This window comes from Ahaetulla prasina, chromosome 4 (genome assembly GCF_028640845.1).
Source record: "Ahaetulla prasina isolate Xishuangbanna chromosome 4, ASM2864084v1, whole genome shotgun sequence".
NCBI classification, from domain to species: domain Eukaryota; kingdom Metazoa; phylum Chordata; class Lepidosauria; order Squamata; family Colubridae; genus Ahaetulla; species Ahaetulla prasina.
In genome coordinates, this window is record NC_080542.1 from 94,302,437 (window position 1) to 94,330,356 (window position 27,920).

A 27,920-nucleotide genomic window follows, 5' to 3' on the forward strand; every position below is an offset into this window, starting at 1 on the left:
CATGACTGTGCTTCCACTTTTACTTCAGCTTTCTTTTGCTTTTCTGATCAGCAAATATTGTAAATGTGAGGGTTGGTCACAAAGTTACTTTTTCATCACTGTTGTAACTGTGAACAGTTGTTAAATGAGTCTGTCCCTAAATAGGGATTACCTACATCTATTTAATATATTACATCTATCTATCTATCTATCTATCTATCTATCTATCTATCTATCTATCTATCTATCTATCTATCTATCTATCTGGACAGACAGACAGACAGGCTGACTGCATCCACCTACCCTCCATCCATCCATCCATCCAGATGCTGGCTGGATGTATGTAAAGTATTAAAAAAATACTTTAAAAATATTCAACAAATTAAAAAGCTCTAATATTTTACTATATATTTAAGGAAAGCATTTCCATTCTACATGTTTCTCAATTAGCCATTACACACTGGTAACTTGGATATAAAATATTAAATCTCTTGTATTTTCAAATTACAATTTTTCTCTCTCTTATGTCAAGATTAGTTTCTAAAAAAGCCTTCAGCTCATATTTCAACATTCACTCCATATAAACTTTAGCATAAAGAATGTAATTGTAAAATGCAATACCACACGCCCAAATCACAATGATGGCAATCCTAGTCCCAGTTGCTGTTGCAAACTCAGGATTGTGTGGGTCATTAAGTGGGAAGAGACAGGAATCCCAAGCAAGGAGTCATAGTTTGACCCTGTGACTCCCGAGGACATGGACAGGTTGCTGGGTAGACTGAATGCCACCACGTGTTTACTGGACCCGTGCCCCTCCTGGCTGGTGCTGGCCACTCAGGAGGTGACACGAGGCTGGCTCCAGGGGATTACGAGTGCTTCCTTGTTGGAGGGAGTCTTTCCGGCCGCCTTGAAAGAGGCGGTGGTGAGGCCCCTCCTCAAGAAGCCTTCCCTGGACCCGGCTGTTTTAGGTAATTATCGTCCGGTCTCCAACCCGCCCGCGCGAAGGTTGTAGAAATATGGTGGCATATCAGTTTCCCCTGCACCTGGAGGAAACTGTCTATCTGGACCCGTTCCAGTCTGGCTTCCGACCGGTTACAGCACTGAGGCGGCTTTGGTCGCGTTGGTGGATGATCTCTGGAGGGCCAGGGATAGGGGTTATTCCTCTGCCCTGGTCCTATTAGACCTCTCAGTGGCTTTTGATACCATCAACCATGGTATCCTGCTGCGCCGGTTGGAGGGATTGGGAGAGGGAGGCACCGTTTATCGGTGGTTCTCCTCCTACCTCTCTGACCGGTCGCAGACGGTGTTGACAGGGGGGCAGAGATCGACCCCGCGCGCCTCACTTGTGGGTGCCGCAGGGCCGATTCTCTCGCCTTCTGTTCAACATCTATATGAAGCCGCTGGGTGAGATCATCAGTGGCTTCGTGTGAGGTACCAGCTGTGCGCTGATGACACCCAGCTGTACTTTTCCACACGGGCCACCCCAATGAAGCTATCGAAGTGCTGTCCCGGTGTTTGGAAGCCGACGGGTCTGGATGGGGAGAAACAGGCTCAAGCTCAATCCTCCAAGACGGAGTGGCTGTGGATGCCGGCATCCCGGTACAGTCAGCTGAGTCCGCGGCTGACTGTCGGGAGCGAGTCATTGGCCCCGATGGAGAGGGTGCGCAATTTGGGTGTTCTCCTGGATGCACGGCTGTCTTTTGAAGATCATTTGACGGCCGTCTCCAGGAGAGCTTTCCACCAGGTTCGCCTGGTGCGCCAGTTGCGCCCCTTTCTAGACCGGGATGCCTTGTGCACAGTCACTCACGCCCTTGTGACGTCTCGTCTGGACTACTGCAATGCTCTCTACATGGGGCTCCCCTTGAAGGGCATCCGGAGGCTGCAGTTGGTCCAGAATGCAGCTGCGCGGGTGATAGAGGGAGCCCCTCGTGGCTCCCCGGTGACACCTATCCTGCGCAGGCTGCACTGGCTACCTGTGGCCTTCCGGGTGCGCTTCAAGGTGTTGGTGAACGTCTTTAAAGCGCTCCATGGCATAGGGCCGGGTTACTTACGGGACCGCCTGCTGCTACCGAATACCTCTCACCGACCCGTGCGCTCTCACAGAGAGGGACTCCTCAGGGTGCCGTCGGCGCGACAGTGTCGTCTGGCGACACCCAGGGGAAGGGCCTTCTCTGTGGGGGCTCCCGCCCTCTGGAACGAACTCCCCCCAGGACTTCGTCAACTTCCGGACCTCCGAACCTTTCGCCGCGAGCTCAAAACTTACTTATTTATCTGCGCTGGACTGGGTTAGTTTTTTAAGTTATGGGTTTTTAATGGGTTTTATCTCTAAATTTTAATTGTGGCCAATTCAAATAAGTTTTTTACTAGTATTTTAATTGTATCTATAATGTATTTTCATTTTTTACTTGGCTGTGAACCGCCCTGAGTCCTTCGGGAGAAGGGCGGTATACAAATTTAAATAATAAATAAATAAATAAATAAAATAAATAAAAAAATAAATAAATAAATAGGCAGAAGCTACGTAGCATGGGTGTGTCGATGAGTACTGCACATGGCTTGTTAGAGATCTGGGGAGGGCTAGAGGAGGCCACATGTGAGAAGGGGAATCCAAGGCTGCACAAAGGCAGGAGGGTTCTGAAGGTGGTATTGTGAAGTATGAGATTTCTGGACTCCTTGAGAGAAAAAAGTGATGAGACCAACTTACTGGAATGAGCAATCTTCCCTGGTAGTTTCTCCTTTGAGACTTTTTTCAGGAAACTGGCAGGGAAAGACACATGGTGATCACATGTCCACCACTTACTGTGACATAATTGGGATCCATGCACTCAAGCATTTAGATCACAATCATCTGGCCAAGGGGCTGCTGCAATGGCCAAAATTTCCTGCAACTCTGAATGTTCACTGAACAAATGTATATAAACTCAGGACTATCTGTATATATAATTCAAATAAGCTCACACAATCGGATCCAAACTTACTTTTCTGGATTAGACCATGACAGTACTTTTAGATCATTTAACTTTTTCTTCCAGATAGCGACCTATTGCCCAAAAATCCTTTTCATTCATTTGGGGACTGAATCAAATAATATGGAGTTCAACATCCAATTCAGGAACACATAGCTAGATTCAACTTAACATAACTCTCCTGGTTTTGATATACTTGGTAGAGTACAATCTACATTCTACAATCAGAGGTTAGCTGAATGGAACTACTGACTACATCGAATTTATAGGAGTACTAATTGGCTGACAGTGCTTTGTATTTACTTACTGGCCAGACAAAAACTGATTGGATGACAGTTACTTTCAAACTTTAGATCACAAATAGACAGACATGACTGGCACATAGTTCCTTGATGTCCAAATAGATATGTGAGTACTCAAATGTATATGGGAATCTATTAAACTGGATTGAGAAAAACTGGAAAGCAGAAAAATAGTATATATGTGAAAGCCATCAAGTAGGCTTTAAGAAAAGAACAACACCGAAACATAAAACCACAAGCTTACCAAACAAAATTCTTTTCATTTGCTAACATCATTATGTCACTACACCCACCCTCTGTAAATCAAAATCATTTCCCCTCCCCCAAAGTTCAGTTCTCTGATGCTGAGATGTTATCTATCCTTTTTACATTTTTAAAATGGCGTAATTTTTTTTTTAAAACTGAAGCCAAATAAACTGGTTTTCCTGTGTGCAGTTTATAGAATCAATCTGACATGACACAAATAGACATTATAATTTTAATTATGTCTTATAATTTATCATTCAACAATCAATTCAGTCCAAATTAGTTCCATGAAGGGATTAATTTTCCAATATCTATTTTTATATTTCAAGCTTATCAAAGATCAAAATAATATGGAGTTCAACATCCAATTCAGGAACACATAGCTAGATTCAACTTAACATAACTCTCCTGGTTTTGATATACTTGGTAGAGTACAATCTACATTCTACAATCAGAGGTTAGCTGAATGGAACTACTGACTACATCGAATTTATAGGAGTACTAATTGGCTGACAGTGCTTTGTATTTACTTACTGGCCAGACAAAAACTGATTGGATGACAGTTACTTTCAAACTTTAGATCACAAATAGACAGACATGACTGGCACATAGTTCCTTGATGTCCAAATAGATATGTGAGTACTCAAATGTATATGGGAATCTATTAAACTGGATTGAGAAAAACTGGAAAGCAGAAAAATAGTATATATGTGAAAGCCATCAAGTAGGCTTTAAGAAAAGAACAACACCGAAACATAAAACCACAAGCTTACCAAACAAAATTCTTTTCATTTGCTAACATCATTATGTCACTACACCCACCCTCTGTAAATCAAAATCATTTCCCCTCCCCCAAAGTTCAGTTCTCTGATGCTGAGATGTTATCTATCCTTTTTACATTTTTAAAATGGCGTAATTTTTTTTTTAAAACTGAAGCCAAATAAACTGGTTTTCCTGTGTGCAGTTTATAGAATCAATCTACGGCATGACACAAATAGACATTATAATTTTAATTATGTCTTATAATTTATCATTCAACAATCAATTCAGTCCAAATTAGTTCCATGAAGGGATTAATTTTCCAATATCTATTTTTATATTTCAAGCTTATCAAAGATCAAAATAATATGTACTTTAAAACTAAATGTACATGTGACACACTCCAGAATATCATTGTATATATGTATTCTTATACATTAAATACAATCCAATCATTACCTATAATCAAAGCATCACTGATAATAATCTTAGAAGGTGCTCTGCAGTTTATATAAAGGGTTTACAATTTTACTACTTAAGAACTGGTCCTATGGAGGTGTTATCTCACCATTTATATTTTCTTCAACACTTATGATATTGCTATCACACTCTTAAAATAGGAAAACATCTACCATGAACCAGAACAAGCTTAAAGTTATATTCTCCCACTGCGACGTGTGTGTGTGTGTGTGTAAATAATATTATTACCAGCATGAATCAATCTATTGCAGGATAAAGTCTCATCACTGAAGGTTATGGATTGAAATATACCACACTGATCCAATATGGTTTGGCAGATTGATATTTCTTGACTTCCCATTCTAGGGCTGATAGGCACCAGTTTCTGTGCTTAAAAGTACTAGAAACTAAATCTCCTATTTCTAGCCCAGCAACTTAATTATTACAGGTAAATCTCTCTTTTTCCTCTGTTACATATATACACATATTCCTGGGGTGGGGTGCGGGAATGTAAGCTACCATTCAATAGAGTCACAAGCACTGAAAAATATTTAGCTATTGCGCAATATGTTGGTTATTTGAATCATCTGATTGGAAAGACATCTAGAAGATGCTGAATTATAAAAAAACCAATAAACATGCTCATCTTTAAAAAGATGTTTTAATACCTTGTAATTATGTTGTTTTGAGTATTATATATTTAAAAATAATACATTTATGGGTATATGTAATGATGCAAATTGAAAGTACAGCAAACATGAAAAGACTGTTCCACATTTTAGTGCATAAGCTATTTGTTATTTCTGACACAGTACAAAAGGCAGCTTCTCTGTAGATAGATCATGGTTCAGTTAACATCACTGAATATCTAATACCTCCAACTCAATTAATTCTCACCTGATTAAGATCAGACTGATATTCAAACTAAATCAGGTCTCCAGTCAAGTAGAAATCAATATTTCTTATTTTACTTTTAAATTATAGCAACAAATAAAATATACACATCATCAGTGTGCCAGGAATGGCTTTCCTAGCCTGGCCCACTATGGCATGCATAACAGAGCTGATTAAAGAATTATTCTAATTTGATCAGGAACATATAGTAAAGCAAGATCAATCTAAATATGGCAAAGTAGATAGAAGTAATTATGGAGCCAGCAAAACACTGATATGGCATAAAGTCTTATTCTCTAAAAATATACTTAATTTTTCATATACCTGATCATGTTTTTGCATTCACAATCGTATCTCACAGTCTGTGCTAATAATTGTGTACTAAATAATGAACCTTTCTTCGTAAGACCTCTATTGCAAATTGAACACATTTATCTTAACATACCCATTCAAAGTTTGGAAAAACATGTTGACAAAGTATGGAATGTTTTAAGAAGATAGGAAACAGATTAAAATCTTACTAGAGGGGAGATGTCTTGTGAGAGCAATATACTACAGCATCAGATAAAAGTGAGTTCAAACAACACAATGAGAAAACTGAGTATATTGTAGATTGTCCCATTTCAAGACATGATTTAAGGACATATAATTCAGTTATCTCACTGGAGCTAAGATGGTCTGACAAGTAGAGAAAAAAAATCCTAGGCTGCCTTTAAAATACAGGATGTCAAAAGTTGTGTCTTTGAAACACCAAGTGACTTGCAATTTCAGGCAGTCCTCACTTATGACCACAATTGGGACTACAATTACCATTAGTAAGCAAGGCGGTTTTTAAAAGAGTCCCATCTGATTTTACAACCTTTTTTGCCACAGTTGTTAAGTGAATCTTTGCAGTTATTATGTGAACCATATGATTGTTAAGCAAATCCAGCTTTTCCCATTGATTTTTCTGATTGGAAGCCAGCTAGGAAGGTTTCAAATGGCGATTATAGGACCCTGAGATACAGCTACAATCATAACTACCCGCCTGTTGCCAAGCACCAGAATTCTGATTACATGACTGTTAGGCTGCTGCAATACTTGTAAGAGAGAAGATGGACTGTACATCACTTTTTATGCAAAATAAAAACTTCAAGGTGTTACATATTCAGTTAGGTAGTGATAGCAGTTGCAAATTCATAGCAGACGGCAATGATGCTAGGAATGATTAGTGGAAAAAGAAGGGGCAAGCAAAGAATGTGCTTGCTTGTCATCAAAGTTGAACATCCAACAATTGAAAGAAGCTGTACTTGACAGGGTGGCATGGACTTGTCTATGTAATTGCCAAGTATTGAACATGACTAAATGGTTGAAACAACAACAAATGATAGCAGTATATAACAGAACACACAATATCTAAATCTGCAATATTCCAGAATCAATTAAAATGTATATGTAAAATCTTTTGTATATTCAAACAACACAATGAGAAGAAAAATTGAGTAGGTTATTTTGTACATATACAAAATGTTACAAGATTACTAGCAAGCACTGGCATTTCTTTTTCTTTTCTTTTTTTTTGAGCTCATTGATATTTTAATTATTGTCATTATTGTAGATCTTTCATAATTTAATTTGGAGCTCAGAGAGGGTGCTCCCTCAATAGTCACAACTTGAATTCAGAACGGTCGAAAGTGAATGTCCTTCCTAGGACACAAGGCATTCCTTCCTGGATCATTTTTAGCTACTAGAACAAAGTCCTTTCTCATGTGCTCCAGATAGATTTGCTGTGATTGCAGATAGAAAGGAAAAATAATGTAAATGTCTATGGAGCTTCTCAATCATCCAGATCATGGCTGTTTTTTCACAGCCTGTGATAAAACAGGAGAGTGTAAGTTTAGTCCTAACAGCACTACTGTACTATGAACATGGACAATTGTTTTTCTTGATTCTTTTTATCAAAGTAAATTTTGAAGGTTTTTCTGAGAATTCAAACAATTGCACCTGTTTTCCAAAAAACTCTCACAAATTATACCCAGCTATATCTTAAAAATAGTTTGGCACCTCAATGCTCTACCACAAGGTGGCAAGTATGATATAAAATATTGGGTGATATATGATTCCAAGAATCTCATTTCATTTTGAGCTGAAAATTCAGTCAGTCTGAATAACAACTCACTTCAGTTTGTCTTGGAAATGTTCCTAGTTTACTTCATATGCTTTTCTGACAATTTCCAGATGATACATAATATATACATTCCCTTCATATCTTCCTTTTTAGTAGGCTAAATAGACCCATTGGGGTAATTGTTCTCAAATACTTCATATTAAGATTGTATTTCCTCACATCACATCACCTATAACAAGTAGGAAGGCTTTGTCAAGAAGCAAATTTAAGTTATGTGGCAAATATAGTCCTTTTAACTATTCAGTCTTCTTTTTTCAAAAGAACAATTATCTCTGAGGAAAAAAAGAAAAATTTCAGTTTTGTTTCCTGTCTCTGTAAAAAAAAAAAAGTAAATAATAAAAAAATAAATAATCTGTATAAAAAATTCTCTACATTATGCATTAGAGCACTAGACTTGGAAAAAGGATGAACTATGTAATTTGCAAAAAAAAATTCTCTTCATATTTCACCTATCGGCACCTTATTGCTTCATTAACCTATGTCAAACTCCAGCATAATAATATAGCCTCAATCTAAATTTTCTCATATCCTTTAAGATAAACAGCTCCCTTTAGAAAAAAGTAACTAGACAATGACAGGTATATATAGACTAAAATACAGATAGTTCATTGCAGTAAGATTGCTCATGCTGAGCTACAATTAGTGCAAAATATAACAGAATAAAATAAAATCCAGTCTTCAGAAAATTAAAGTGTTAGTATATCAGGTTAACAAAATGCATACTTGGAAATTTACTTCTTTTCACCACAAGGTGGGGATAAAGGAGATTAAACTTTATTGTTGCATCTGTTTTTAAGATGTTTTTGTGCTTCAAAGTTCTGCCCAAACAATAATTTTGGATTGAGCAAAGAATTGTACATTGATTCTCATTGTTTTTCATGAACATATATTTTCTGCTCAAATACAAAGATGAAAGGCACTCCATTCATCTTGTCACTTAGCTGAAATGGACAGCAGGACTAAGCCTAATAGGGCTTCTGGGAATTTAAAGAAAAAAGATAATATCATTTTTTCACAGGTTTTTGAACTTAGATCAGGAATCTCCAAAAGGCAAGAATGTAATTTAAATTCACAAAGAAAGTATGAAATATACCTTTTGATTGACTGTACATGTAAATTCTCCAGTTTCCACCACATATGTTTAATATAAAACATATAAAACCATTCCAATATTTACTCACGCTTCAAGAAATCTGGGAAATGGTAGTCACTAAGATGTCCTATTCTGTGTCATATAATCTGTAGTTTGTTCAATCTCCTAAAATTGATGTGGATATCCAAGTTAAATCCCTATACCTTATCTGTAGGAAAAGACTGTGAGTGGATTGAGGACATGCTGGATTTTTAATTATGCTATTGAAATAGTTGAGATTATGGAAAAACAATGTGTTTGTGTAGATTACATATAATTCCATCAGGCCAATTCTATCAAATAACTGGGATAATATATTTTTTGAATGTCTATCCAGGACGTATCCCAAAACTAAGATTAACTTGAAAGAGCAATGCAAGTGTGTGCTAATCAGCATATGAAGCTGAACAAAATCTTCAGAGATTACGTGATGTGGAGTACAAGATCCATGACCATATTTTTTTAAAATATTATACATTAATATCTTAGCTTTTAAGCATAAATAACAAATAAACAGCCCTTCCAACTCTGTGATTCTTAAAAAGAAATTTATTCATTTAAAAGAATTATACGACTGCCCATCTTAAACAACTCTGGACAGCTCACAATTAATTGAAATTGGACTGATCTTATATCTACATCATATAAAATATATATTTTTTTTACTGAATTTGTATTTTTTAAAATAATGGCAGTATTTCATCAACACAATGGAAATACATTTCTTCCAATTTTACCATGAGTATTGTTTGTGAAGAAAGTATCTATATTTTGGAAAGAATTGTGCATGTTCTTTTGGCTTAATAAGAAAACAAGTAAATCTGTAACAAGAAAAGTTCTCATTAAACTTCTATCTGTTTTCCTCTAGCTGTAAAAACAGCAGAGGAAATTATTCAGATTTAATTATTATGTTCACCTGTATCTGTCATTTCCTACATCACTCAATTTTTCATTCTATGCAGAAATAGATTTTTAGAATCTATTTAATTTAATACAAGTGCTGTCACATTTTTTGTATAAAGCTGGACTCGGAACAATGAGGCAAATAAACAAGGATTAAGAAACTTCTGATACAGCTAGATTAGAACTTTAGTACTACATTAAGTATTAAGTAGTAAATTTTCAAAGCTATTAAATATTACAATTTTAAAATTTATTACATCATTTTCTCCTGCTCATTCTGCATGACAAATTATTTGGGTATGTGAGAGAGATAATTTTCACTGTTTTTTGTCCAAGTAATGGCTCGATATTGTATCAGGATTTTTATTTTTGGCTATAGGAGAATTAATTTTCACAAATATATTTTAGATCATCACCTAAATATAAATCAACATACCTAAAAGATATCCTATTGAATACAAATGACTAGTTATTTAAATGTTGAAAATCCTTTATCTGGTAGAATGTGGTCAATCATATTGCCTAAGAATACACTGCACGTCCTGTCAGGAAATTGTGAGGAGCAAGATTAAATGGCAGGATTAAATTTTCGGAGTAATAGAAACCAGTTTATGAAATGCCTATTTACTTTGAATTAAGTAAAACTCCAGGACCAGATAAATTGCAAGCTAGGGCACTTAAAGAACTTTTTGATGGTCTTTATTAGGACTATGCAGCAATCCATATTTGAGTGTGTATGTGAAGTTCATATTGAAAGCATCTTAAATCTGGGGTGGGGGGCGGATTTCATGCTTCAATAGAGTAGTCCAAGTAATTAGGCAACAAAATGAGATGTGGCATATTGTAATGGAAAAGGTAAGGGGTTTGTTGGCTATTCAGTGAAGAAGGTAACAACTACCTGTTGGTTACCATTCTGCTTTCAAACAAGTTCAGCCTTATTTTCTTCTCACAATCCCAATGAGGAATGATTAAATAACCACTTTGCCTGACACTCTTTTTCTTCCTAATCATTACAGCTAGGGCTGAACAGCTCCATACTTAAAAAGGAAAGAGCTCAAGATATTATAAGCAGGAAGACTTGCAAAAAAAAACAAAAAAAACCCACAGCAGCAACCATTCCTATATTCTGGCTGCATACACAGTATACCTTATGAAAGAAGCTGATTTTGCTTCATTGTCAGTCAATCAGAAGAATGCAGATGGAATCCATATAGTGAGCTTCTTTTAATCCAAATGGACTTCAATTTTCTGGAGTTCTTCTTTGAAAGGAGGCAAAAGAAATGGTAACAGCTTCTGCTCATCTCCCGGCTCACTAGACACCTCGTTTACATATGGAAGGCAAATACTTTCCTTTTTCCCTTTCTCCTCTAATTATCCTTTCTCCTCACCTTCACTTTTGTTCCTCCATTTCTGTTCCCTTCCTTTCTTCCTTTCCGCACTTACCTCTTCTCCCTTCCCTCTTGCTATTCTGCTTATTCTTTTCTTTTGTCATATCTACTGGAAGGGTGTGTGTATGTGTGTGTGTAGTTTTGTATTTCTGAGAAAATGAGGTCTGAGAGTTATTTGTGCAGCAAATGAAGAAAGAGGATGAATTAAGTCTATAAATGGAATGCCTCATTTTCTGATAAGTCATTTTAACTAACTGCTACTAATTCAATTGCCATTGGATTTTTCATTTTATCTATTGTTTTTCTGGAGTACAATTTCTAGGCAGTTATGTACAAATATATAAGTGTAATACATGCGCACATTTATTCAAAAACAATCTTCAGGTTTGTTTTCAATTAGAGTTAATCAAGTGGACAATGGAAGCTGGCATTATGCAGAATTTTTTATGCATGTATATTTGAGGCAGAGGGAGGGAATTTTTGGCTAATCCCTACGGATTACTTTTGGATAATAAGACTTCAGAAAATCTTAGGACTATTGGTGAAGGATAGAAAAACATCCTGGAAAAAGAAAAAGACAAACCACTTCCATATTGTTGGCAAAAGTCCATTCTATGCACTCATCTGTCACTGAGCTTGTCTCAAGGGAAAATTTACTCTTTTCCTTTGGACTATATAAGATTTGTTCAGGAGTTTATATTGCTAAATTGCTTGCTTCATATACAACTAAATTAGTTATGTACCAATGTATGATAGTTTGCAGACAATTTATTGTTTCCAGTTTATACAAAATACTATTACTGGATTCATACATCTGAAAATCTAAAAATAACTTAAACATTTTGTGGTTTAGTATTGTAAACTTGTGTTAATTTATGTATCAATACATGAATATTGTTTTATCTGAGATAGACCAAAATGATTGGCATGTTACACCTCATTCTACTAGCCCTATTCTAGGTGAGCAAGCAAATAAGGAATATAGAAGCCATTTTAAAAGAGCATAGCACAAGTGACAATAAAGAATCAGAATTTGGCAAATACAAAAATTGAAACAGGAAAATTATTGTGGCTACTGAAAAAACATTGTTTCATGACATATACTGTTTTTTGCTTGAAAGCTACTCAAGAAACATTTTATTATTATTTCATTTCTTAGGAAGGTGAGATTGGAGACTTGAAACAAATCCCCCACTGTGACCTGGCTGAGAAATTCTCTTTTCAGAATTATTCGAATTTAGTTTGATTGCCTTTTTATGTGCTTTTAGATGATTGTTGAAAAATTATACTGTTTAACTAAATTTTGATCAAGGCTAACTGAATTATGTTTTCTCCATGCAAAATATGCATGTTATTCTTTTTTATGGTATTCTATCTATTGCGTATCACTTTGAGCTTTTGGTCAGTTAAAGGTATAGTTCAAAAACAAATTTGGATGATAGTTGATACAGTGTTTTTAAAATGGGCAGTCAGTCTTACTTAAGCAAACAGCTCTTTTGAATTACTAAAAAAGCTATTCTTCATCTCTCAAATAAACATTTTCCAGGAAAGCTATAAGGAGACAATTGTAATAAAAAACAACAACCCATTTCTACTACAAAAGTTGTTTAACAACTTGCATTCCATATAAATATTTCATATACATCACTATAAAGAATATAGTTAGATTCTTAGTAAATTGTATTATCTAAATACTAACCAAATTAAACTGGTCAACAACATGAAAAGAGGAACCTAATAATTCAGAATACAGTAAAGCACTAATAATTGTTTTCATAGTAACTGATTTATAACAAATTCTCTCGTTTTCTGATTTTTATTTCTTTGCAAACAATTACTGGTATATTTACTTTCTTCCACTATCATGAAAACATACCCCTGCTACATAATTTTTAGAACAGCGAAGTAGCATAAAGCACAGTATTCACTGATATTTCTATTTGCAGTTACATATGCAATATTAATTGTTCAGAGAAAAAACCAAGTCCTCAAACAAGCAAAACAACAACAAGAAACAGATAGTGTAAGTAAGTAAACAAATGCTATGCATGGATGTACAAAAAGTACAAAAATCAATGAATATCATTTCTAAAAACTCACTTCTTTATGGACAAATTTAGGGTTATTACAAAAACTCATTGACACTTTGCTTGGAAAGAAAAATGAATGTAATTCAATGGTAAAGAACCCTTCTCTCTCTCTCCCTCCCTCCCCCCTCCCTCCCTCCCTCCCTCCCTCCCTCCCTCCCTCTCTCTCTCTCTATATATATATAGGGAGGCAAATTTTTAAATGTGCTGCAGCAGTAGTATTTTTAAAAAACCATGTAATGCTATACAGAGTAGGACTAAAAACAGCTGATATATTCTAATAATTGTGAGTTTGGAAATATACCAATGTCATGATTTCCATAATTTGGGTAGGGTAAGGCTTGAGAACATTGATATGTTTTCATAAAACAGAAATATTTTTCATCATGGTAAGCCAAAAATCTCCAATATTTGTTCATTGTTCACAGACATGATAACTAGGTGATACATTAAAACATGACTTACATTGGCACTATAAAATTTAGTGCTGCCATCTCTGATACATTTGAACACAGTCCATAGTTGTAATAGACCCAACATCACCATTACAATTATCATGAAATCCTGGATGCTAAACCAGTTCCCTTTTCCTTGAAAATTTAATAAGTATTATAGACTGTGAGGCAGTACCTTGGCTCAGTGATTAAGACACTGAGCTCATTAGTTGGAAAGATGACAGGTTGGGTTTGAGACCTGAACATTGCGTGATGGGATGAGCTTCCATTACTTGCCCCAACTCCTGCCAACCTAGCAGTCCGAAAGCAAGCAAATGCAAGTAGATAAATAGGTACTGCTTCAGTGGGAAAGGTTACTGTGTTCTGTATTTTAATGCTGGCCACATTATGACAGAAATGTCTGCCAGACAGCGCAGACTCCCGCAGCTGAGATTCGGAAGCGAATACCAGCCCCTTGAGTAGTCACGATAAATAAGGGAATCCTTTAAATCTTTAATTATAGACTGCAATAGTGCAGTTGCATTAACATTATAAACCTAAGACAAAGGTTTAATCCTCCTGTTCATGAATCCCTCTGCCCCATCATCAAAAAAATAAGAAGTCAGCTCAACATTTCCATGACCCTTCTACAGGTAGACAGTTCACTTAGTGATGGTTCAAAGTTACAACAGCCCTGCGAAAACTACTTACAAACCTGGTCCCAAAGTTACATTATGTTGCAGAATCACAAGGGTTGCTTGCCCTTACAACTGATCGCAGAGACACTGCAACATGCTCCCTGGCTATTTTCCTCCCACCCTGCCCTGCTGTGTCTCCAAAGACACTGGACCTGCTTTCCTAGCCCATTGGGTTCCACCTGTTCCTCTCAATCCCAAAACCAATTCTTACTTACCTTTTTAAGATCTCCAAAACAGGTTGGGCCATGCAGTAGAAAAGTGGCTGTCTTTTTCTCAAACGCTGGTGAACCTGTTTCAAAAGTCTGTGTTCTTACACATACTTGTTTTTGCACACAGACGGAACTGTCTATAACAACGCAAATTTTATCACATCCCTGTAGGCCTCCTTTGGTCTCAGCCTGGGTGGCACTGCAGGTGATCTCTGCATGCTGCTAGATAATTGATTCAAATTAGTCACCTGGGAGATTGTAGTTTTGGCTAGAGGAGGAGGCGCGGCCCTGGGCATATAGGCAGCTGCCAGGATGGCAGTGGGAGAATGTTCTGACTCTGGCCCTCAAGCCTGTCCTCATGGAGGAGGATGACTCTGAGTGATGGGGAGGAGCCGGCAAGGCCTCCCTCATCAGAACCCTCCTCTCTGGCATCGCCCCAGGTTCCAGCTGCAGGCCCGGAGGAGGAGCTGACAAGGCCTCCCTCTCCCGGACCCTCCTCCTCCCTGGCAACACCTCAGGTTCCAGCTGCTGACGATCAATCTTGGATTGACCCGAGGCAGCGACGAAAAGATAAGTGTGCGCAGCAAAGGAAGAGGTGTGGCAGGCCCAGAGATTGCTGAGTCACTGAGCCACACCCCACAGGGGATAAAAGCGGGTGGAGTTGCCATCTGGCCCTTGTGACAGACAAAAAGCTACCAAGTGTGAACTGCAGATCGGTCGTTTGGGAGTTAAAAGGCCTGGATTGTGCAAAGGATTTTTCTGTGAGCTCTTGGCAATGGATTTTGGACACGTGGGCTTCTGTCTCCATAAGAGATAAGGAACTTGGAACTTGGCAGGCCTTTGCATTGTTGCTGCCAAGTCTGTCATCCACTACAGAAAGTCAGGTCTGTTGTAAATATAAAGGACTGTGGGACACGCGTCTCTGTGTCTTCTCTGTGAGGTGGGGAGGGGGACAGAACAGAGAATCAAGCCCCTAACAGCAGCACCATTACCAGGGACAACCTTGCAGTAAGCCAGGTCAGAGTAGAGCACCACACCTGGGACCCCCAGGCCACCCACATATGCTTGCCTCTGGTGCCTTAAATGCCGGATCCTAGGCTGTGCTTCCTGGAAGTGGATGGCAGGCACCCGCATTGCTGTCCATGTCCCCATAAGTGTCCCCTCCCTCAGAGCAACCCCATGGCCCTCAGGCACTTCCCTGTCCACTTTATCTCCCCCACGGTGAGTGCAGCAGGACAAATCAGAACACCAAGCTCTCCATTTCTTCTGCCCAGACTTTGCCAATTGTGCAGCTACAGAGACAGAGAGTCCAAGGCACCAGGTACAAGCATAAATAGGCGATGCCGGGCTCCCAGGCATGGTACCCAGTGACTGCACTGACTTGGGCTCACTGCAAAGGACTGGGCCATTCCTGGCCACTATACTACTGCGAGAAGCTTGATTTTCCCAATGCCATCCTGGCCAGATATCTAACCACCTGCAGTTCTACCTCCTTCTCTAGCCAAAACTAGTTCTTGTAGGCTGGAACAAAAGAGGTCTACAGGGACATGATAGAGGTCACATTCTTACAGATGATTCCATCTGTGTGCAAAAAACAACAGTGTGTAAGAACATGAGATCTAAGCAGTGGTGGGATTCAAATAATTTATCCAGTTCTCTGCTCTGACTGGATGGGGGGCATGGCTGAGGGGGCATGTGACTGGGGAGGCATGGCCAACTAACCGTCACTCATGTCAAGGGGCCCCTCACTTGGCCCCACCCCTCCCAGTTTTCAAACCTCTGTGTGTGTGGGGGTGAGACAGCGGCAGATGCAGCTTCTGAGCAGCATGACCCCCCCTCCCCAATCAGTTAGCTCCACCTGATCTACACCCTGAGTCTTGCCATTCTCCTTGCCCTACCCCCCAAGTGATGGCAGGCTTTGCGGGACAACAGGGCCTCTCATTTTTTCCATGGCACGGCGTCTGCTTGTAAGCGGCGATCTTCTCTGCTTCTCTCGGGATGATGGTGTGGGCACCATGCATCACTTGTCGGGGCTGAAAAGGGAAGCTGCTGTCACGCCATTCCCCCTCACTTCCCCGAGTGCAGAGCCAAGGCCATGCGTTTCCTCGCCTGGCTGGCCATTGGCCAAGAGCCACGCTGCCAACAGCTGCTCAATGCCCCATGCAGCATCACCCAGCCGCCGGCGGGGACAGATCAGGCAGCCCAGCTTGGAATTAGGCTGGCTGGTGGAAGCAGCGCTGCAGCTGAGGCACCCGCACTGCAGCTGAAAGAGAAGGCACCACGCGAGAAGATTCTCATGTTGGAATCTATGAAACAGCAGGTCAAGGCGGTGGAGTACACGGTGTGCGGGCCCATCATCCTGAAAGCAGGTCAGATCAAAAAGGAGCTGTGGAAGGGTATCAAAAAGCCTTTCACAGAAGTCATCAAGGCTAACATTGGTGATTCACAGAAAGCATAATTTTAGTCGAGCCATTCAAGCCGTAACTGCAGGGCCAGCTGCCTGGCGCAAAACCTCGCAGTTTTTCTCCACCTCAGCATCATCCTTCCTGCTGAAGCAGCAGCGGGATCCGCAGGAATTATAATTACCCCAGTGCAGCAAATTCCAATGGGCTGGATGAGGGTGTGAAGGGCCTGGCTCTGCAGTGCTTCCTCACTCAGTTGAAAACTTCATTCAACCTTCTGGAATTTGTTGTGCCAGGGCAAGAATGATTCCCGTGGACTCCGCCACTGCTTGAACAGGGAGGATGACGCTGAGGAGAAGAAAAACTGCAAGGTTTTGTGCCTGGTGGCTGGCCCTGCAGTGGCTGCTTGAATGGCCCGACTAAAGTTGTGCTCACTGTGAATCACCAATGTTGGCCTTGATGACTTCTGTGAAAGGCTTTTTTATACCCTTCCACAGCTCCTTTTCAATCTTGCTCGCTTTCTGGATGATGGGCTCCCACACCACATACTCCACTGCCTTGACCTGCCGGTTCATAGATTCCAATGTAAGAACTTCTCGTGGCGCCTTCTCTTTCAGATGCAGCACGGGGGCCCCGGCTGCTGCGCTGCTTCAACCAGCCAGCCCAAGCTGGATTGGCTGCTCACCAGTGGCTAGGTGATGTTGCACATAGCATTGAGCAGCTGTCAGTCACGTGGCTCTTTGCCAGTGGTCAGCCAGACAAGGAAGTGCACAACCCTGGCTCTGCGCTCGGGGAAGTGAGGGTGTGTGGCATGACAGGGGCTTCCCTGCTCAGCCCCGACAAGCAATGCATGGTGCCCACACCAGCATCCTGAGAGAAGCAGAGAAGATTGCCACTTGCAAGCAGACAAGTAGAGGTAGCAAGTATACGCTGCACCGGGGGAAAAAATGAGAGGCCTTGTTGTCCCACAGAGCCTGCCCCCGCTTGACTAGAGGGGTGGGGGCAAGAATGGCGAAACTCAGGGAGTGGGTCAGGTGGAACTGGATGACTGGGGAGGGGGGATTATGATGTTCAGAAGCTGCCCTGCCACTGCCAGATGTTTGGGTGGTTTGGCTGAAGCAAGGATCACTCCCTCCATCCCTCTCTCTCTCTCTCTCACACACACACACACAAACAGAGGTTGGAGCGCTCTCTTTCTCCAAGTGCCCCATGTGCACACAGACAGCCCATTTGAGGAAAGGCCATGCACAGCTGGGTGCGTTTCTTGGCAGGAGGAGAAATGGTGTAACGAGCCACCGTGGGGGCGTGGAGATGGTCCTGTCTATAACGGGTGGCTTCATTTTTTTTATCGTGATTCCATCGCTTGCCCCACCCACCACCAACCAGATGCCCTCGCTTTCTCCAAGTATTGTTTTGCTTACCTGATTTCCAACTCAGTCGCATTTTTTTGCTATTGTGTGAAGGAAGACAAAAGTTTGTGGAACTAAAAAAAATTCAATCAATTCCAACTTCGCGAGATTTTTTTCTTTTGTGAGAAGTTGAAATTGATTGATTGCACTTTATTTTTAGTACCACAAAGTTTTGTTTCCCCGCATATGATGGTGAGAAATGCGATGGAGCTGGAAATCAGGTAGGCAAAAAAATGCTTGGGGGAAGCGGTGCCAGCACTCTTCTGTCCACAAAAACCTCATCTGTAACCGCTGACACCAAAAGGCAGTGCAAGAGATGCCAGGAAGAAGCCAGTAGGCCCGGTAGTCTGGAGTATCCTTCCTCCCCCGCCCCACCTTTCCCCAACTGCCACACTCCCAAATTACAGCAAAAGTGAAGGACAGAAAGCCCTGCCATGCCTGGCAAGGGGGGGAGAAGAGGCAGCAAGAGGAGCTCCATCTCACTCCTCATGCTCAAATGAAAGGCAGTGGCAGCTTGGCTGCTTCCCTTCTCTGCGCTCTCTGGCACTGGAAGCCAAGTGTTAGCCACACACCCAGTCGCCCATGCAGAGATAAGGTAGCCTGCGGCAAAGGCAGGCAAGTGGGCTGGGTTGTGTGGAAGGCAGCTAAAGGAGGAAGATTCATCAGGCAGAGATCAGCTGGGCTGCAGGGGCCATGGTTGAGGCAAGCGAGGGAACCAGACAGCAGTAGCAGCTATGCCACAAGCATAACTATGACCATCAGTCAAGGTGGGAGGGGCAAGATAAGGAGTGAGGGGCATAACAACCGCTTTGGCTGAAATGGTGAAAACTGGTTGAATCCCATCACTGGATCTAAGGGGAAAAAACCCAGCTTTCCCAACTGTTTGAGAAAAAGTCATCTGTCGCATGGTCCATGGAACTTTTCTGGAACTTTGGAGATCTTCAAAAGGTGAGTTAGTGATTGATAGTAGAAAGCCGAAGCACCATTGGGGGCCCAAAGAAAGGGAAGCAATCATGAGATATCTCAGTGGGTGGGGGAAAGATTTTTGAGTGGCTAGACACAGGTGGTTTTGTTCCTGCACTAGCCCCTCCATGGTCTTGCCATTCCTGAGGAACTCCATTCACACTTAACAATTTGCTCATTTGATTAACAAATGCACTGGAAAGAGGAGGGATGAGACTCGTTCATTTAACATGATTCAGTTAATATGATGATCATAAGGGATCATAAGATCCATTACGGTCGTACCTCAAGGATTACCTGTAATTGAATGAAGCTAATGATCTGCAGTTTGGGAATCTCTGATCTAAAATATTATTACTTCTCCTATTGCTGAAATAATCTGAGCCGTAAAGCAAAATAATATTGGGTAGGACAAAATTACGATGTTTTCATTATAACTGCCTGCTTGAATATTGCAAATTTAATCTCCAACAGGCAACAACAGCACAAGAACCCCGAATGATATCAATCGTATAAAAATTACCAGCAGCAAAGTGCGAAGGATAAAAGTCCAAAGATAAAAGTACATGAATTCTAAAACAATAACACATTAAGCAGCAAAATTTCACTTCAATTCAATTGCTAGCCCTCAGTTAGGTTTTTTCCGAGTGCCTTTCCACATAAAAAGTTTTGCTTTTATCTCTTTAAACCTGAATTTCTAGCCACAATCTTTTTGATATTGACATCCTTGTAACTAAGAGAGGATATTTTTTTCTTTTTGGATCAGAGATAGAATCTCTATTCTCCACATTCCAAAAAGACACAATTGAATATGTCTATCTCCCAAACAATCTTCCTGAACATTATTAGAACATTATTCCTCAGCATCATTAGAAACAAATAGTTTCCCAGGGAACTTCAGATCTTCTGTTGATGAACTCTCCAAAGAGAACATGTCATCAATTTACAAAAGGCATGAATTAACAAAAGTTTAAAATAAGAATGCTAACAACATTTTTCTAAAGAATTTTTTTTGAGAATTTGACATTTGAGAAATTTGAGCTAAAATCAATGCTACTGTCAAAACTTTGCTTCTCACCAATGGGAAGAGTTATGAAAATTAAACAATTGAATAATACACTTTTGGAACATACAGTTGTCCTTCTAGGGATAAAGATCAATGTTATAAATATTCATCAAGCAATAAAATCCCACTGAAAACAATAGGCTGTTTTCCAAGAAACATGTGATCAAGCTTCATCATTTTATAGCCTTCAAGAATATTCTGCTCTAAACCTAGATACCCATGTTAACACATCACCACATTGCTTGCATATCATCAGAATATTTAATGATAAAGATGTGCTTAATTAACAAGCTACTATTTAAGCCTCAGGAATTGGCTGCATGTGAGTTCTTCATTTGTATATTAATGCAAATATATTCAGGGAATGCATCGGGATTAAACACCTCTCAGTGAATGGCAGCTTTAACTCAATGGCTTAACTACCTATATTACAGTTATTAAAGTAATAATGACATATTGATCTCAAACTATACAAAATGCTGAATCTTAGCTAAAACTCATGACTGATGTCAATTGTTCAAAGAATTAAAAGTTGAAAAAAATTACGTAAATCTTCATTATGTGTACCACTTTTAGATATGACACTGGAGAATAGGCAGTTACAAACTGTATTGAAGGTAATATCAAATTTAAGGTAGAATCAATTGTAATAGAGCAACCTGTCTTAAATTGATATTCATTAGGGTATTCCTTGTATGAATAGGAACCATTTGGACTTGGTAGTCTTTATAAGAGCCCCAGCTGGTAATGGCTGAAGGTTAATGCTTTACCCTATTCTGTTCAATTTTGTGTCCTAATTAGTCATCTAAATCTATAGCTGTGAGCACCAAGTGTCTGTGCTGAAAAGAAACTAATTAATGCTAGCAAATTAGATCAAGTCCAAAGATCCAACAGCCAAACTCTTAAATGCTCCTTGTTAATAGGAAGTGTAGCTGTCAATAACTGCTGTTGGTGGCTATAATGAGGCCTCTTTCTTTCACTGAAAGTGATTTCATTTCTCTTTGTCCTCACAAAAGCTGTTCCATTCCTTTTTTTTAAGTAGTTTCAATAAGGATGTTAGCTGCCTGACCCATTTTTTATGATCAGCTGGAATGAAATGACATGGAAAAAACCAAGACGGATAAGTCTCTTCATACTCATATTATGTTTCAAACAAGTTTCCTTGTTTGAAGCTCTGATGCTGGCTTTTGAATATCAAGTTTTCTTCACCACTGAATATTTAAATGAACTGTTGTGGAATCTGTTTAGTTATTATGGAAAGCAATATCTACAGGAGAAAGAAGCAACTGTATCCAAAACCTTTATCTCTCAATTTTAAGGTAAAAAAATGGAAATTCCTCACACATTGTAAGAGAATAAAGGACACTGAAGATTCAGCATAGATTTTTGCATACACAGTAACAAATGTTTGTTTCTTCCATTAGGCATATACTGTGAAGCATGCTCTCTGAATTCAACCATGATGTTCAACTCATATAGCTAGTTATATGATACAGCTGCATGTAACACATTTTGTGTATCTCTCATATAACTTATTGCAGCAGTGCATAATTATTTTATGTTAAGACTATACTCCAATCCACACAAGCATGAACTAAAAGAATATCGGGGAAAATATTAATTTCTCACAAAAGTAGTTATGGTTGCAATTTCCTATTAGCAACTATGAAACAGCAATGTCCTCTCTTAGCCTTATCTATTTCCACTGCCACTGTTATCTATCTGTCTAGCATGTACTCTAAGGGAGTTCTGAGTTGAAGCTGGAACAGCGTAGTCTGTTTGAGAGCACTCCAATATTGACTCTAGTGTTGTCAAAAATACTTCCTATTTTAGATAATCCTTGACTTACAACTATTTGTTTAGTGATTGTTCGAAGTTACAATGGCACTGAAAAAGTGAGTTACAACTGATCCTCACACTTACAACCATTGCAGCATTCCCACGGTCACATGATCAAAGTTTGGGTGCTTGGCAGCCAGCATGTTTTATGAATGATCCACATCTTCCAATACACAAGATATGTATATCTACATTTAATGTATATGTCTTACAAGAAGTTAGGACTGTTAGTAATTTTTTAAACAAACAAATAAAAATAGAACCATGTACTCTTATACAATATCACAATAGGGCAGAGGTGGGTTTCATCAGGTTCTGACCCGTTCTGGAGAATTGGTAGTGGAAATTTTGAGTAGTTCAGAGAACCAGTAGTAAAAATTCTGACTGGCCCCACCCCCATCTAGACTCTGCCTCCCAAGTCCCAGCTGATCAAGAAGAAATGGGGATTTTGCAGTAACCTTCCCCTGGATTGGGGAGGGAATGGAGATCTTACAGTATTCTTCCCCTGGAGTGGGGTGGGAATGGAGATTTTACAGTATCTTTTGCCTGCCATGCCCACCAAGCCACACCCACAGAACCGGTAGTAAAAAATTTTGAAACCTACTACTGCATAAGGACATATATTCAAGCCATCAAAACAGTTTTAAACAGTTTTTAAATGTCCATATCCCACAATATGACATGTTAGGCAAGTCCAGTCTCCAAATACTAAACAAATATTATTTGCCTTATTTTAAAAATAGACTTTTTTCTATAACTCACATCAATTAGATAATTCTGTAAAATTACAATATATTTACATTTACACTATAGTTTACCGCGATAGGAATGGTTGGTTCATAGAATGACATAGCTTCATATGTATTCTTCTTCTAACGTAAAAAATATCATTTGAATTGTGAAAATGCATGTTTTAAAAAAATACTGCTAGCTAACATGTATCATGTATTTAGAACTGCAAGTCCTTATACCCAATAATTTACTGCTCCAATTCCTTATACTAAGAGACTAGCTTTATCATAAACTACAATCAGCTAATAGACTCTGGTACTGATAAACCACAGCATGAGATGCTTAAGTATTTTACACTTTCTCTTAATCTACATTTCTGATGAAAAAACTTAAAAGTACTACTTAAGATGCCTTTGGGTACTTAAATGGAAAGAGTCAACATTTGTTCAAGCTTTGAAATTGTTTGTTTTTTTAAAAATAGCTCTTGATATGTCAGGTGCAAGGGTCATACTCTAGCGCAGGTAGCCCCTAGAGCGACACATATGATCCCATCTACAGAATTGTTGATTAACTAGATAATATTTAAACTATGGTTGACATTGGCCTTATTTTACTAAGGAAGCCTGAAGTGGTGTTTCATTCCATCATCTTTAGTAAGTATCAATGTACTCCCTGGGGAGAGAAAGAAGGATGGCATTTGGAAGAGATCTTTGTCAGAACACTTTCCAAATTCTATCTACATAGTTCACCAAATATTTATAATTATATGGGATTAATCAAACATAAATACCTACAAGTATTCATAATAATTACGTTCTTCATTAAAGGTACTGTACTATACTAAATGAAATTCTATTATTGATTCCTCATTTAAACAACTTTTATCCATAATGATAAAACTATCTACTTTAGAAGATTATCAAGTCAAAACAAAAAATTATTTACATATTTTTTAATTTATATCTTACCTTTATTATTTTTATTAAAAACTTCAAGGTAGTGAATATATCTATTGGTTTATAGTAGATATAAAAAATCTACACAGCCATTAAAATGCCAGGTTTTTAGATTAAAAAAAAAATCAGACCAAGATAAATGACTTCAGAATTTTTTCCACCTTTAATATAACATATAAACTGTATAATTCAGTTGAAAAATAAATTGAAAAAGTGGCAATACGAAATGTACAATATTGTGGTTGCGCAAGTGTGCACATTCTTAAAACTAATACTTTATTGAAAGCACCTTTTGATTTTATTGACAACATTCAATCTTTTAGGGTAAGACCTTATCATCATGGCACATTTTGCCTTGACAATCTTTGCCCACACCTTCCTTATTCAAATCTCTCACACTTCAAGGGAATCTCCTGTGCATAGACTTATCTTCACAGATTTTCAAATGGATTCAGGTCCAGACTCTGACTAGGTTATTCAATACTTTGATTTTCTTCTATTGAAATCATTTTTTTGTTGATTTGGAGCTATGTTTTGAGTTGTTGCCATATTGAAAGGTGAAATTCCTCTCCTTCTTCAGCATTTTAGCACAGGCATGAAGATTTTGGGCTAAAATTGACTATTATTTGGAACTGTTCATAATTCTTTCCACCTTGACTAAAGTCCTAGTTTCAGCTAAAGAAAAGCAGCCCCAAAGCATAATGTTTCACTATGGATATGGTATGCTTTTGGTGATGTGTCACAAGTACAATTTTGGAATTGCGGCCAAAAAGTTCAATCTTGGTCTCATCAAACCATAACACATTTTCTCACATGCTTTTGAAAGATTTGGTGCAGGTTTTGCAAAATGTAGCCTGGTTTGCATGTTTTTCTTTTAAGAAAAGACTTCCATCTTGCCATCTTGACACATAGCCCAGACATATGAAGAATATGGGAGATTGTTATCACATATAGTATACAACCAGTACTTGGCCAGAAATTCCTGTCACTCCTTTAATGTTTCTATAGGCCTCTTGGTGGTTTCTTGTATTTTTCGTCTTATTTTTTCATCAGTTTTGGATGGACATCTAGTTCTTTGTAATATGCTGTGCCATATTTTTTCCACTTGTTGATGACTGGCTTCATTGTGTCCCATGGTATCTCCAATGCCTGGAAATTTTCTTCTTCCTTCTCTTCCTTCTTCTCTTCCTTCTCCTCACTGATAACTTCCAACAAGGAAATCCCTTGATGCTTTCTAAGCTCTTTGTGAACCATTGCTTTTGCCATAAGAAATAAGTGAGTAAATGTCAAAAAAATCTTATTAGAACAACTGAACTTTATATGGGCTTGATCAGAATTACTTTAATTAATGGGAGTGAATTAAATGTCACTGTTTAATTCTGAACACAGCCACATCTCTTCTTATAAGAGGATGTGGATGTACAGCTACAATATTCTAATTTTTTTTAATTTTCCCCGAAAATATTTTTTCAGTTTCTCAATTGAATTGTACAGTTAATATGTTATATTAAAGGTGAAAACATTTTGAGGTGATTTATCTTAATCTGACTTGTTTAAATTTCAAAAAACTGGTATTTTGGCAGGGGTGTGTAGATGTTTTGTGTTTACTGTAAATAATAACTAAATCCTTCAAAACAAAATGGCTGAGCTTCTACATGTAACATGTATATAGAGAATGCTGTAGCAACAGCTACAAGGGCTTGGAAAAAAGACATTGATGTTTTAATAATGCAAAGAAAGACTTTTTATTTGGGATCCATTTCAAAATATATTTTTCAAAAGATTTCCACAGCACTCCTTAACAGAAAACATTAGCACAATTCTAAAAGATATGCAAATTATTAAAAACCTAGTTTTCTACAAGGACTTGCAGGAAAGTTTTTTTTGGCTTCGTGCATCATTGGTAATATGTTTGGAAACTTTGTTCTTGTTTACTGATTTCCTATTTTAAGTTGAAGCTCCTCGGTCATTCTGGAGTCAAATAGCTTCTAAATCTACAAAAATTCAGAACTTCATTAAGAAAAATCAAGATATAACAACTTAAAAATATAACCTTTTTGGGAAGGGAAGGGTAGGGATATTGAATACAGTTGTCTACCTAACAAGTTCTCTTTCTTCTGTTATTTTCAGTGATTTCTTCCCAAGTTCAGAAACAAAAGTATAATAAATTAATCTTACAGAAAGCTTAGGTTTGCCACATTGCTTTATCTGTCTTAAGTATAACCAAGGGAATTTTTAAGCTTTCATTGTCCGATAAACCTCATTCTCCTTTTTTTCAAAAATATTAATATGGGAAAAACACAAGATTGATACCAATATTCTCTTTTCCAAATAAATATTTGTCCCAGCGCAAAAATTACACATAATCGGACTTCAGAGAAAAAAATTAAAAACTAAAGAAAAGCACTAAGAGTGACCATGACAGAATGAGGAGCCACTGAACAGACCAGCTCTCTATCTCCTTTCCAGACAAGGGGAGGACTTGAGCTCATCCACGAGTGCTTTAGAATTTTATTCAAAAGGAGCCCACAAAACAGAGGTCTCTGGCAGGTTTAGAACTCCAGGAGACGACTGAATAAACATATTGCTTAAACACCGGTTGGTGACTTTAAAAGGACACAGAGACACTTTCTAATCACTTTCAAAAATTAATCCTCAGATTGCCGGCTGTGAATCCCCTTTGTGAAGTGGGGTCATAGGGGTCAGATGGGCTTGTTGGTCATGTACCTGGCTCCTTGCTGCGTGACAACAGCCCTGCCCGAGCTGTTGGAGGTGCTTGCCAGGATGGCGGTTGAGACCCCTACACTTATGGTCTTGGGGGACTTTAACCTGCCATCTACCGGCATGTCATCAACGACGGCTCAGGAGTTCATGGCCTCCATGACAGCCTTGGACCTGACGCAAGTAGTTGATGGCCCTACTCACATTGGGGGAGGCACACTGGATTTGATTTTTATCTCTGGACAGTGGTTGATTGATCTGGATTTAGGAGATTTATTTACTGAGCCTTTGTCATGGTCGGATCATTCTCTCCTTTGTCTGGACTATCGGACCGCCACTCAACACTGCAGGGAGACGGGACCAATACGTTGGTTCCGTCCCAGACGCCTGATGGACCGGGAGAGGTTCCTGACGGAGCTTGGGCCGTTCCCTGAGGGTCTAGCCCACGCCACGGAGAAGGGCGGTATAAAAATCTAATTAAATAAATAAATAAATAAATAAAATTGCTTGTTAACTTCTTTTCAGACATCGGGAATCTTTGGATTAATGAAGTTGAAAACCCCAAGCAAGCTTCCTTCAATCTTTAGTGAAACAAGTTTTAAATGCAAATTTAACGACTCTAAAAACAAAACTTGGCTGGGGAGAGAGATAAAGAGCAAAAGGGTGTTTAGAACTTTGATTTTGGAAAATTATAAATGAATTAAATCTTTAGATGGATTTGAAATAGATTTTGAAATTAAATATAAAAATCTTTGCATCGAAATATTTTTATTTTGAATTCTTTTCAAGAAAGCATGATAGGATGGGACTTTGGAGGTTGGACACTACATGGAATAATGAAGAACTAAAAGACTACAATTAAAGGAGAAGAAAATGTAAATTTGACTTACAAATACAGAATGAAGCAAAATATTTTACTACCATGTTTCCCTGAAAATAAAACTATCCCAAAAATAAGACCTAGCCTGATTTTTAAGTGTGTCCCTAATATAAGCCCTAGGGACGTGATGGCTCAGTGGCTAAAGTGTTGAACTTGTCGATCAAAAGGTCGGCAGTTCAGCAGTTCGAATCCCTAGTGCCGCATAACAGGATGAGCTCTCATTACTTGTCCCAGCTTCTGCCAACCTAGCAGTTCGAAAGCAGGTAAAAAATGCAAGTAGAGAAATAGGGACCACCTTTGGTGGGAAAGTAACAGCGTTCCGTATGCCT

General features: G+C 38.7%; 1 protein-coding gene across 1 annotated transcript in view; it reads right to left on the minus strand.

The window, feature by feature from the left end:
• ZCWPW2 (zinc finger CW-type and PWWP domain containing 2) overlaps window positions 1-27,920 on the minus strand; it is a 162,228-nt gene that overhangs the window by 112,165 nt on the left and 22,143 nt on the right. Inside the window, exon 3 of the mRNA XM_058182728.1 lies at window positions 10,955-11,063. The gene's annotated coding sequence lies outside the window, so the exon portion shown is untranslated. The remainder of the gene's footprint in view (window positions 1-10,954; window positions 11,064-27,920) is intronic.